The following is a 13,262-nucleotide window of genomic DNA, read 5'->3' on the forward strand; positions in this document are numbered from 1 at the left end:
CTCTCTCTCTCTCTCTCTCTCTCTCTCTCTCTCTGTCTGTCTTTGTCCCTCCCTCCCTCCCTCCGTCCCTCCGTCCCTCCCCTCCCCCCCCTCTCAGGCACACATATATACACATAAAACTAAATGTACTTTTAAAAACCACAGGAAGTTGTTAACTTTTGGAGGTGATTCCTGGGCTATCTAGAAGAAGGAGGAGTTGGAGAAGGACATCCCAAGTACACAAGACAAAGAAACACAGGCAGGCAGACCTGAAACGTTACTAATGCTGTTAGCACACAGGGATGGGGGTGTGGGGTGCAGATGACTGCTCAGGAAGACGTTCAGAGCACGCTGACCTCGTTCAAGCCACAAGTTACCCTGTGGAAATAAAAGGATAACTTTCATAGAACACTGTGGCCCCAGTACAAAGATGGAGTTCCTGATCCTACACAGAAGTCAGTGTGGGGTCTTTAGATCCTTCCAGGGCAGAGCAACCCAAGTTTGCTCACCTCAGGGAAAGCATCAATAGCTTCAGCATAGATAAGGGAGGGAGTCGAAGCCATACCATAAGAGAAGAAACTGTAGGCGGACACAGGGTACGAGCCTGAACTTGGGAGGAGCTGGGATGACAGCGCAAGAGAGGAGAAGCTGATGGAGAAAACCCAGAGGTCAAGAACTGCTGCTTCTTAGGGTCAGAGAGAAATGTGCTGGCTAACTGTGATGGGTCTGGAAAGACCAGTAGGAAGTAGCATAACAAAGCTTAAAGGAGGCACTCTCCTGGGCCACTTCCCATAATCCTCTGGGATACCAGCTCTCTTAGTTTTCCCAGTTCTTCCTCATTTATTTGACTTTCACTAAGTATGGAGTCCTCTTTTAACTTCATCCCAAAATCTCTTTCTGTTTTTGACCCCAAACCTTGCTAGATCCTTCAACACTGTATTCTAGGAAGCTTCAGGTTTTCCCTTGATTCATTTTCTGAAAAGTGTTTCTGATCCATAGCGCGAGTGCATCCCAGTGAAACACCATCACCCTAGGACAATGTATGGATATGTTATATGTGTTTCCTCCAGCGAAGACCTGAAGACTCTAAAGATGAGGGTCAGTTAATCAACTTATTGGTTTTAAAAACTACATTATCTGATCTGAATTTTTAAAAACTTCTATTTGAAAGTAAGCAAACACTACGGTCAGTGCCACACACTACCTATAACTCCTGCCATGGGCCACTCCTGTTGATAACTGAGTTAGTTAGCCATGGCAGTAATGCAGCCAAAAGCCTTTCCTATTGGAAGCCACGCTACACCAGAAGACATCAGTGACCTAGTCAGCAAGCACACTGAGCCTGAGAACACACCTTATGGTATCCTTCCAGACCACACTTCCCAGGCTATGGAGATAGTATTTTCTACTCAAAGTATAAGTGGCTTTTAGACATATAATTTTAGAATCTGCCTGACACTCAGGAAAAACTTTCTGTGTCCAGACATACATACTTACAAAAGCCCTGTTAGGGGCTTTTACCCCATTAATGAGATGTTACAATGGAAGTCACATACTGTAGCCATGTCTTCCAGAGGAACACTTCAAAGACAGTCCAAGGCACTAAATAGGTTGGGTCTCTTCTCTGTGACACTCCAGTTTGGTCTGTACTGAAGTTATGTACACTCTCTATTCTACCGGTTAACTCTGGGCAGTATGGAATGTATCTAACTAGATGCCCTCTTTGGATGAAGTAAGAAAAAAAATCTATCAAGTCTAACAAATTTTTAGAGCTACCCTGCAGAGACAAGGCTAGTCAGCTTATTAACTCTTCATATTCCAATGCAGGGTGTGTGTGGTTGACAGACCATCACCAGCCCACTCCAGGCCACCGTGACCTCACATTCATCCCGCAGTCAATCATCCTCTTCCCAAAGCCTCTGTTAACTTCACTCCACACAGCATCTTAGTGTAACGAGCACCGTATCATTCATTCCTAACTACACACGTGTCATTCACACACGGGCAGATGGCATGTGACAACGGGAGCTCCTAGACTTCTGTAGTACCACAGGTGTCCTTACAGCAGCACAGACCTTAGACTACATGTCTAAGGTCTAATTCCTGTCCTTGAATTGGTGACATGGGAGATGGTAAAACTGTGGCTGTATCTTACCAGTGAGCTCTCTGCATTTTCTACTGGGAGCCATATTGCACACGAGACACACATAGTGTTGGCAAGGTTTTCTTAGCTACAGGCACACATCCGCAAGCAGGGCTGACATGCACACTTGTTGTCCAGTGTATTCAAGCACAGTACTGAAGTGCTTGCCCAGAGTACTGCCCCAGGAGGGGAAACAGTACAAAGTACCTCTTCATGAGAAACTGTTTCAAAGTATTAATTTCTAAGTACTTCCTAATGTTTATAGTTCCCCACTGACTAAAAATTCTGCAAACCAACTGGCTATGTCCATTAGACACTCTGAAACAGAAAACACTGCCCAGAGACTCGGTAGCCACACCACCACCACCACAGATACTACCACACTTACTACTGTTTACTTGAACACCTCCAAAGAGATTCCCATGAAGCCCCCATAACCAACTCCTTCACAAACAAACACCCACCCTGACCTTTCTATCTGACCCAGATCCCACCAGGGAAAATCCCAGGACTTTATCATTACACTTACTTAGAGCAGGGTTAGACACGTTTGCTCCTGAAGCCACGTCCCCAAACCAAATGTCTCCACGCCGAGATTAGCAATCATTTTAACGCCTGGAACTTTACACAGCCACTCTCTGAAAAACACACTGACCCTTATCTGTATTTACAGCCTGGGAAACTGAGGGGATTTGCTCGGGTTTCTGGGGCCACAGGAACATGCTAAGTCATCCTTGCTGTACCTAATCTGCTGAGCCATGCTGATTTCATTAAAAAAGGAGTATTTCATGTCAACAGTATACAGCACCAAACAAGTCCCAGAAATAGGCCTTGCTAAAATCTATGAAACTGACTGTGGTCAAAGTTCTTATTGTAACTACATCAAAGTCACCAAACCTGAACATAAAACAGCAGGCCTGCCTGGTCAGTCACCAAGGGAGGAAAACTCCCGTCCTCCCAGCAGCGATGCAGACGTCACCCTCTTCAACAGATCGCTAAGACACATCTTCCTGTAGCTGTGAGCACACACGTTTAAGGTCATTACCTAACTGCCTACAGACCCTTTCGTTATTATCTCTGAGCTACAGAAGCAGCAAGAGAAGCTGCCAGGTGAACTCCGAGTCTCATTAGGAACAGACGCTAGCCTATCACCCAGCAGCCTTCTGGAGATAGCAAAGCACTCTGATAACCAGAGGTTGCCAGATGTTACAACAGCCACGTACAGAGTATGGCCAAGTTTACACATGAAAACAAAGTCACCGGCTCCTTCCAGTCCCTGGCTCCAGCACTGCTGCTGGTGGTGGCAGGCCGTGCTGACTCCGGAGCTAGGCTGCCTGGAGCTGATGACGAGAGTCCATCACCCGTGTGGCTGCAGACAAGCTGTGGAGACCCCCCAGCTTCACGTGCTTCTGTGTGGGAAGGAGTGACAGAGTGCCCCTAACTGCTGCCTCGGGGAACTCCCGGAGGAAGAATGGAGCAGTTGGCACCAGGGGCATCTAAGAGAAGCCAGGGCCCATTCCATCTACTACCCGACCACTACCTACTGTCACCGCACGCAGAGTGACCGTGGAAGTAAGAGTACTGGGCTGCACAGCTTAGCCCAATAGATTTCATCTGGCTACTCAGGGCCTGTGACTCTGCTGATTCTTACCAAGTAATGAGACCAAATACAAGATGTCTGACATCTATAATGCCATTCCTTGTTAACTGCACGACGTTCTGTCACCCTTGCACCTACCTGAAGGATGACATTGGTAAGTCTAAAAACGCACTTAGAAGAGATTTGATCTGTGAAGGATAAAATCTCTATCTATACATTTCTTGGAATCATTTATTAAGTTTCACGAGAACACACATGGCTAAATGAATGAAAGATACCCTTTCATAAAGGGTGCTTACTTGCCTTTATGAAACTTAGGCCTTAAATTATTAATGATGGTCATGAAAGACATCAGCTCACTGCGTTACTACAACAAGGGTTAAGTCATTTAGACCTGTTTTCAACAGGTAGAAATTGAAATTTTTCCTAATTTGACTCAAGCCTACGGACTAAGTAACAATGTCATGACTATCAACATAATAGAAGTATCTTCAAGAAAAGAAAGTCTTTCTATTGCAATAACGGTCTAAGTCAATCAGGAAACTTAGTATGTGGGAGTCGTTGCACTAAATGATTCTCTTCTGATAACCATCACTGAGATGTATATGGCAGGGACAGCTCTAATGCTAATCTCCTAAAAGATGGTCTCCAGTACTTCACAGCCCATTCTGCATAGCTTCCATGTCTCAAATCCATCTGTTTGCCAAATGCATCTGCAAGTCAACACTCAGAATGTCTGTAGTTATTTGTGGATACATGCAGAGGGTCCAAAGTAGGAGTCATCGGATGAGAGTACCTGGAGCTGAGGCAGACGGGGCGGGCCTCCGACCTCTGGTTCCAGCTCTGTAAACAAGCTCCTACATGGGGATCTACTCAATGCTAGATTTGTCATGGGTTTTGTGCTTCTGATGTTGCTATTTAAGAAGTCTCTCAAGACTAATACCGAAATGGTATTTGCTCCTAAGACACAGGAGGCTTTCGGGTACCTTGTGGAGAAAACACGCCCATTAGACAGTTTCATTCAGACATAAATCAGTGTGATAAATTCACTGGGAACCAGGCAAATAAACAAATATCTTAAAACAGATCATTGAAGAAGAAGGCCATGTACTGTCATTGCTCATTTGACAGAACATGTCTTCAGGATCACAAGTTCACAGGAACGAATCTGTGTTTCCTGGAGGAACTACTGTTCTATATCCACAAACTCAAGGTGACTTTGCAGAGAAACACTGAGAACAACAAAACCGACTACACTGTGTTTGAGGACAACTCCAGGGAAAGAATAGGCTAAGAAAAGAGAAACCAGGCCCAGGGCCCACGTAAATAATGCATGAACCAGCCAGAAAAACTTAAAAGCAGTCAATAATTAATCCTGAAACAGTGAATATATGTCTGAGGAAAAAGAAAAGGGGTTAGAAAAGGAAAATAGATGCCAACCTCGGAGCACAGGAAAAATCTCAACTCCAGACAAAACCCAAAGCAAGCCCCTCCCCCCAGAGGCAGACAAGCACTGCTCCTAAGGCCCCTCTCCCAGAGGCAGACGGGCACTCCTAAAGCCACTCCCCTAGAGGCAGCCGGGCACTCTGAAAGCCACTCCCTAGGAGGCTGGTAGGCACTTCTCCCAAATCGCCTTCCCACAAGTGCACAGGCACTCCTCCTAGGGACTGTTCTACGCTCTTGACTTTGAGACTTCACAATGAAACACCTCCAACATAGAAAGGAGTTGCCAGTGAAAGTAAAAGCTTTTGACCATCAAAAGACGTTAAAAACATAAAAGACACACCTAAAACTGGGAAAAGATTATGCAATATACATAAAATACAAAGAATTGTTTTTTTAAAAAAAAAATTAAAATCCAATGGGGAAAACGGATAAAAGATATGAACAAGTATTTAACAGGAGATTGCTCTCAACTGAATAATAAAATTATGGAAAAGATGCTCACCCTCGATAAGCCAGATAAAAATGAAAATCTCAGTGATCTTACAAACACGTAAGCAAATTAAAACCCTGACAGCTGAAGTACTGGGGGAAAGTTCTCCAACACTGTAGAGACCTCACGTGTGACTAGCATGACGGCACCTGGTGCAAACACCTTAGAGCACACTGCCTCTCTAGATAGCAAAACTGAAGACAAACACATCAAGTCTCCATGTTTGCCCAGGCTATCCTGGAATTTGTGATCATCCAGCCTCTACCTCCAGCATGCTGAGATGACAACCATACAGCCCCACATCCTGCCAGCAGCACGTAATATTTGATCCATCAATTCTAGCTCTCAAAGAAAGTTCTAGAGGAACTGGTATATGTGGACCAAGAGACAAGGGCAAGAATACCCATAAACAGTACTTTGAATCTGCAAATATCCTGGAGCAAATGAATCTATTACAACATACACGTAAGATGAAATGTTACACGGAATGGGAATTAACAACAGCTCATTAAGTAAGCTTCTTCATCAACATGGATACATTTTCAAAACAATGTCCAAGGCTTGGGGATTTAACTCTGGGTTCAGTCCCTAGAACTTGGGGGAGAAGTGATAGCGTGTGTGTGTGTGTGTGTGCACATACACATATGTATGTATATTTTGAAAAATGGAAAAATAATCATCATTTCAGGTCACATACCTAAGTGGTTAAAAAAACAAATCAAACCAAATCCTTGGGTTTAGGAAGATGGCTCAGTCAACAAGGCCCCTGGAGGATGGAGGCCTATGAGGAGAAAGGGCTCGGGGCAGTCAGAGTTCTCTGCAGTCCACTTGCCTTCTCTTCTCTCACATCATGAGGACAGCCCTCAGCACCACTTCCCAATCTACCTCAGCCTCCGTCTTCAATGCTCTCCTAGCTCAACAGTCTCGACCTTGTTCAGACCTCAGGGACAGTTTCCTCACTGCTATCTCCTAACGTCTTGTGGTCGAGTTCTTCGGAATGCTGATGGCTTCCTTTCTCACTTATACTAGAACCTAACCCCAGCGCTGCAGTCTCTAAGGCTGTGCTTGCTTAGGCTCCCTGAGCTGTGCTCCCTGCTTTCCTCCCTACCCCACTTCCTTCTACTCTTCCTTTTACTTCTAAAGCCTGCCAAGCCCGTTTCCCCATTTGCTGGTTCTTTGCCGAGTGCTTCCTCTCTGTATCCAAGTGCCTCCAATTTAAACACAGATGTCACCTTCTCAGAGGCTGCCTCTGACCACAGTGCCAAACAGACACAGGCATCACTGCCTCTACTCTTCCACTCTACAGGGCACTTCTTGTGACCCATCAGTCCTCACTGGGGAGGCTGTGCCACCCCGCGTCGTGTTACCCACAGCGGAGCCTGAACACACCAAGTACTGGATAGTTGAGTGGAAAACTGAACTGTACTTTGAGTAGACACAAGGCCGTATCTACTGACAGTGAAATGAAAATCCAGTGGACTGGGGAGGGACACAGTAGGACTGGGAAGAGGAATTAGGAAAATCACTGGGAAAGCACTATTCTAAGAACAATTTTAACACTATCTGCAATGGTACTTCTGGCCTCATTCCTAAAGATGGTTAGTGAACGGCTAATCGACGTTTCACATCCCAAGATCTTTAGTTCTGAAAATGTAACGTCTTAAATCTCCTGGGGTCTGTCTCTCTGTCTCTAGTGCGTGTCTTCTCCCTCCCTCCCCTTTCTTGAGTATGTATATGTGTATTATATATATAATTAGAAATAAAAAGAAACCTTTATTTTTAAAACGAGCATGCTTCATTTAGTTTGAGTTCATTCTGATCATTAAGTATTTGCACGTTACCTCTCTAGGCCTAGACCAACAGTATAAGGAAGCTATGCACTGCTGTTTCAGAGTTGTTGTGAACATTATGAAATAATGTTTGTTCAATGAAAGCATCTAGTTAAGTGGTTAGCATATAGAAAGGAATTAATAGTTGTTATTGAGAACACAGAGAGGGGAAATCACAGCTAAGAGGCCCCTAAGCTAACCCCAATCGCCAACGTCCTTACACACAACAGCTGGCAATGAAGCCAAGGTTAGCCCTGTGCCCACCAACAAGTCAGGTGAACACAAAGTTCAAACAGAAGGGTGGGAAAGCACTCTGAGAACATGGAGAGTGTGACTACCCTGGCTAACGAGTGAGTCGTACACAGTATGGCTGCAAAGAAACCATCAGAAACACAGCAGATGGGATGGGGGGAGCTGGTGCAGATGCAGAAGCGATGGACAGACAGGTCAGGAGGCTGAGTGGGGTGGCTGCTGCGCTTCGCTGCCCTGTGCAGTCCAGTGGTGTGCAGTGCAGTGCAGGTCTGTGCTGTGCAGTGCTATGCAGTGCTGTGCAGTACAGAGGTGTGCAGTGCTGCCCTGTGCTGTGCTGCGGAACACTGTGCTGTATGCTGTGCTGTTTTGCACTGCACTGTGCTGTGTTGTGCTGCTCTGAGCTGTGCAGTGCAATGGGAAGGGGCCCAGAAGGTGGATTCGGCTGAGGTCTCACCACAAGGGGCTGTGTTTATGAAGTATACATTCTAGTCGCTGGACAGTGGGGAAACGAAAGAAGGGGATTAAACATGCCATTTTGACAGCCATCTTTTTAAAGACAGACAAACACCCCAAGTCCTTAATCATTACATAGATCCTGGATCTGTTCATCGAAAATGGAAGCTATGATAAGCCTGCATCCCTGAAACCATAAAGAATCCCAATGCTAATGAAGACTGGGCTGGATCAAGGAGGCCGCCTGATCAAATGACCAGGAGGACGTTGTGAAGCCAGCTGACTTCACAAGAGCAGAGAAAACCTGTGTTTACTCTGCACAGGTGCTGTGTGGCTTGCCAGTACTATCTCATTTAACTCTCATAAAAGGCACTATTAACCCCATTTGAGATCAGAAAACCCAAGCGAGGCTTGGATCATTTGACTGATGACTGACAGAGCCAGGATTCCAAGGGAGGCTGACTTCAAAGCCCTGAAATTACGCCAGCCTGTTGAAATAGGGCACTGCTCAGTTCGTTAAACATCATGTACTCGGAAATCGTTTGTGCGTACCTGCTACAGTTTAAAGCACCATGCTAGGTTAGTGACTCTTACATTTTACTGGGCAGAACAATCATGGGACAGAGACACACAAATGCCCCCAGCCCCACCCAGAGAGTTTGGTTCAGAAAGCCCAGGATGCCATCAGGAATCTACTTTTTAGTTCTAAATTCTGTCAATATGATTCACCTGTTCTCTGAACTAGGCTGGGTAGCTGTGAGGTTCAAAGGCGTTAGAGACTCCTGACCTCCGGGCATTTCTGATACAATAACAGAGATTTCACACAAGAGAGGTCATAAGAAACAAAACAAGAATGAACAGAATGTGATGAAGAAAGGGCCACCCTCTTACAGGCAAAGAGAGGCACAATGAACGGTCACCCGGGTGGGACGAATATCTATTTTGGGAAATGGAATAATGGTCAAAAAGAAAATTAAGGAAAGCTGGAGAAGAGCCTGAATATCAATCATTATCTTTACTCAGTGCTGGCTGAACAGCTGATAGCTAATGGTTTTGGAGGAGTGAGAGAACAGGACCACGGACAACCACACTGTGTGTAAGAGTTCCCTCACAAAGCTGGGCAAGATGGAGCAGAATCAGAGTATCACAATGGAGACAGCTGGCCTACCTCAGCTCTAAGCCCCAAGAGAAACCTCAGGATGCATAGTCTCAAACGGCAGGACTGACAACTCCTGAGACTACATGGAGGACACGACTCAGGGGTATTTCTCACCTACTAAACCCAGATCGCAGCACTAGCAGCTCCAAAATACTTTTCAGAACTCTTCCTAGAGCTGAGAATATGGTTCAGTGGCAGAGTGTCCATCTAGCATGGGCGAGGCTCTGGGTTCATTTCCTGGTCCTGGTTGCAGGGGTCAGGGTGGGGGTGTGTGGGGGCCTGGGTGTATACGGGTAGCATCTTACATAGCTGGCCAGAACTGGAATCTACAAAGCACTCATTTCACAAACTACAGTTCTGGAGTAAGATTTGAGAACACAGGTCCGAGTAGCCCACATACGAGTTACACCATTTAAATCTAAAAGACAGAGACACACCACTAACTGGAGCACCCCAATCTCACTTTACTCAGCATTCTAACAAATATCAAGTGTCCAGTTTCCAATTCTCAAACCCTAAGCAGTTTGGAAGCAAAACTCACAAGGGCAGAAGAGCCTTCTATGGATTTGAGCCTCTAAGAGAGAGGCGAAATACTTTTAAAAGGACCCAGGATCAAACTCGGCGAGTTCTCTGAAGTCGTGTGTTATTCAGGTGTACAAAAATTCCAAAGGTCTTGAAATGAAGGAGGGTCTTCCTTAGCAATCCCAACACCTACTACAAAACATTCTTTCAAACACGAACTATTTAGCTGCTCAGAGACAAAATGGTTCGCACATGCCAACCCAATCCCCCTCAGCAGCAGTCACACCACAAGCCATCAATGAAGGCAGGGGCCTATTTTACGAAGCCGTCTGGTGGTGGGTGCCCTGTGCTAATGGCATCTACTGAAGGTGGGCCACGCTCAAGAGGTTTAACTTGGGCAACTTTCTCCAGGTGAGCGTGCCTCTAAACGCCATCTCTATCCACAACAAAATGTAAGACTGTTAAGGTTGTCTTAGGTATACATCCTGTTGTCGGTTATTGAAATGAGGTAACATCCTGTCACATGCCATGTCCCTCAACAGGCTGTGGGACAACTTTCAAAGGAAGCAGCGACATAGGAAGAGCCCTTGCTTTGTTCACTGACACCTACCAATGGCTGTTAAGAATTCATACTGTTTCTCTAAGGATTCCCTCTATCTTGTGTGGATGTGCACATGTGTTTGAGGTGTATGAAGGCCAGCGATGGGTGTCAGCAATGTTTTGAGAAAGTCTCTCGCCAAACCTGGAGCTCATTGATTCAGCCCCTGGATCTTACTGTCTTGCCTCCCCAGCGTTGGGAAACAAGTGTGCCACTCTACCCAGCTTCTCTAGGAGGGTAGTAGGAATTGTAGACCTTCGTGCTTGCATGATAAAAGCCATTTACCTACTGGGCTACCACTCAGCCCTTCATCTATGTTGTAAACACAGAAAAAGTATCTTTGTATGAGAAATTTGGGTGTTATCTGACTGAAGGTCACACTTGAATTTATGATTACCTTTTCTCGTATACCAACATGTACTTTCTTTACATCCTTGTGCAGACAGCAAATCTACCATCTAAAGATTACTAGAGACCTTGAAATGGAATCAAGCAGCAGAAAGGTAAACTCGTGTTTCCTCTTTTTAAAATAAAATCGACTTTATTTTTATGTGTATGTCTGCAGGTGTATCTGTGTGAGTGTACGTCACATGTGTATGGGTACCCAGAGGCCAGCAGGAGGTTATGGGTCCCCTCGGAGCTGGAGCCACAAGCCAAGTACATGCATGAGTGCTGGGAGCTAAGCTCTGGTCCACTGGAAGAGCAGGTACTCGTGAACGGCCGAGCCATCACTTCAGCCCCACAGGTCGGTGTATCTTTTTAATACTGTTACCGTAAAATGTCTGTTAAGTATAACGAAGACTTCTGTGTTTCCCGGGCGCAGAAGAGGACAGAGAAAAATCAAGACGAACTTGTGCCCAAGTGCATCAAAAATTAGCCTTACGGTACTTCAGGAAATGGATCAAGTACATTATAATACCTAGTCAACTGAAGCAGGAAGCCTCCCCTGCCAAGAGAGTGGAATGCACTTGCCTTCCAGAAGCTTACAACACATTGGACGCTGACTAACCAAAATAAATAAATAAATAAATAAATAAATAAATAAATAAATAAATGCCTAAAGATGTCATTTTTTTTCTAACCACAAATTGTGACCTGTGAATCGATTTACTGGAATTCAGTCAGCATTTTTTTTTCTTTCTAATGACAGAAAATGGAACATAATAGAAATAGACAGAAGGTACCTAACAAGGGTAAACACTGCTCTGTGAAGCCAGACAGGGTGCCTCGGACCTTTAAGCTCAGCACTGGAGAGGCTGGGACAGAAAGAGTGCAGTGAGTAGCAGGCCAGCCTGGGCTACACGGTGAGGTCAAGGCCAAGAGATTCTGTATCAAAAACCCATTACTTTGTAAAAACTTTCATTTGTATATAGGTGCATGTACTAAATCATAATGTCCTTATTAGTGTGAGGTTTTTGGGTTTTCTTAAGTTAGGAAGTCATTACAGAACTATGGCTAGAGCCAAAGGACCGGGGCTGACTAAACATCCTTAATCCTCGGACCCAGATCAAGCTCTCTGCTTAAGATGAGCCTAAGGAATCCTATCAAGAGCTACAGAGACAGAATACAACAGGGGCAAGCCTAACTGTGCCTGTGCTTGGCCCCAGGGCCTCCCCATCTTCCCCCCAAAACAGTCTGCTCCAGCTCTGTTTGCACAAGATGGAACCACTGAAATCGATTCAAGAGTTCCTTGATACACAGGCAAAGGCCACACAAAAGCAGAGAGAAGGACAAGTCCCAGCCAAGCTCTTGGCTGGCCTTGAGGTCCTGCCAGTTTCTTTAACAGCCCTAAGGCAGTGCCTACAGACTAGCGTAGCTAAGCAACCTTGGAGTGAGGCTCCTCCTTCCTCCACTGTCTGTCAACAGTTCAACTCTTCCAATCAACTCTTCCTCAACTACAACTTCTGCAATTGCTGCCGGTGTCCCTAAGGAAGACAAATCCTCTTCCTTCCCCAAATCCCACACTGTCTTCCTAGTAGTTCCAGAACCCTGTACTCTCTTCAGCTTACCACAGATCCTGTCACCGCATTCCCAAGAAGCCAGGATGGAGTCTCCTGGCAGTTCCCAATCTTAATACGGCTTGATGCAAATACAAGCTGCCCAAATTCCTATCAAACTACAAGCTCGAAGCCGTCCTGGAAGGGACAGGCTTAGTGACCCAGGAATATTGGAACGGCTGCACTTTCCCACTAAGATCCCAAACCTTACAGATGGGGGACACATCCCAAGGACTTGACACGACCAGTTGTCTTCATCGTTTCCCTGATTCAGTGATTCAAAGCTAAGTTTCCCATCCGGGGAGCAGCTTCCATACCCCCCAGGCCTCAAGGAGGCTCCCGCTGCCCAGCCTCCTTCCCTCCATCAGGGCTCTGTCCTCCCAGGGTCCCAGGCTTGGCCTCCTACCCCCACAAGTAGAGCAAGCCTCGGGCCTCCGGGCCCGGAGGAGCGGCGGCCGGGCTCCACTCACCCCTCGGCCCGGGAGGCGGCGGCTCCTCGGGCTGCGCCTCCGCCCGCCCGGCCACCGCCGTCGCCGCCGCTCGGCTTCCGGCCTGCTCCAGGCCGGCCCCGGCCCGGCTCCGCTTCACCTCGACCCCCTCTCCGGCCGCCAGAGCCCAGTGTCCTGCATTGACCCGGAAGCAGCTTTCCGGGGGGGGGACCCCCAACAACAACACGTGACCCCGCCGCACGTGTCACGTCCGCTGCGTGATTGGGAGGGGCCCGAGGAGACGAGCCTCTTAGAGCGAGCTGCGGTTGCCATAGCAACCGGGAACGGTGGCATCCACCTAGAATG

At 46.5% G+C, this 13,262-nt stretch overlaps 1 protein-coding gene across 6 annotated transcripts in view; it reads right to left on the reverse strand.

The window, feature by feature from the left end:
- Positions 1-12,975, reverse strand: part of Tbcel (tubulin folding cofactor E like) — a 56,786-nt gene extending 43,811 nt beyond the window's left edge. Inside the window, exon 1 of one of the 6 annotated variants that reach the window (XM_028755903.1) lies at positions 12,939-12,975. The gene's annotated coding sequence lies outside the window, so the exon portion shown is untranslated. Of the gene's footprint in view, positions 1-2,651; positions 2,955-3,019; positions 3,215-12,874 lie in introns of those variants that run through there. The other 5 variants (XM_028755906.1, XM_028755902.1, XM_028755901.1 and 2 more) reach the window with 5 other exon arrangements.
- Positions 12,976-13,262: the final 287 nt, after the last annotated feature.

The sequence above is a fragment of the Grammomys surdaster genome, unplaced genomic scaffold, assembly GCF_004785775.1.
Source record: "Grammomys surdaster isolate TR1022 unplaced genomic scaffold, NIH_TR_1.0 126086, whole genome shotgun sequence".
In the NCBI taxonomy this organism is placed as follows: domain Eukaryota; kingdom Metazoa; phylum Chordata; class Mammalia; order Rodentia; family Muridae; genus Grammomys; species Grammomys surdaster.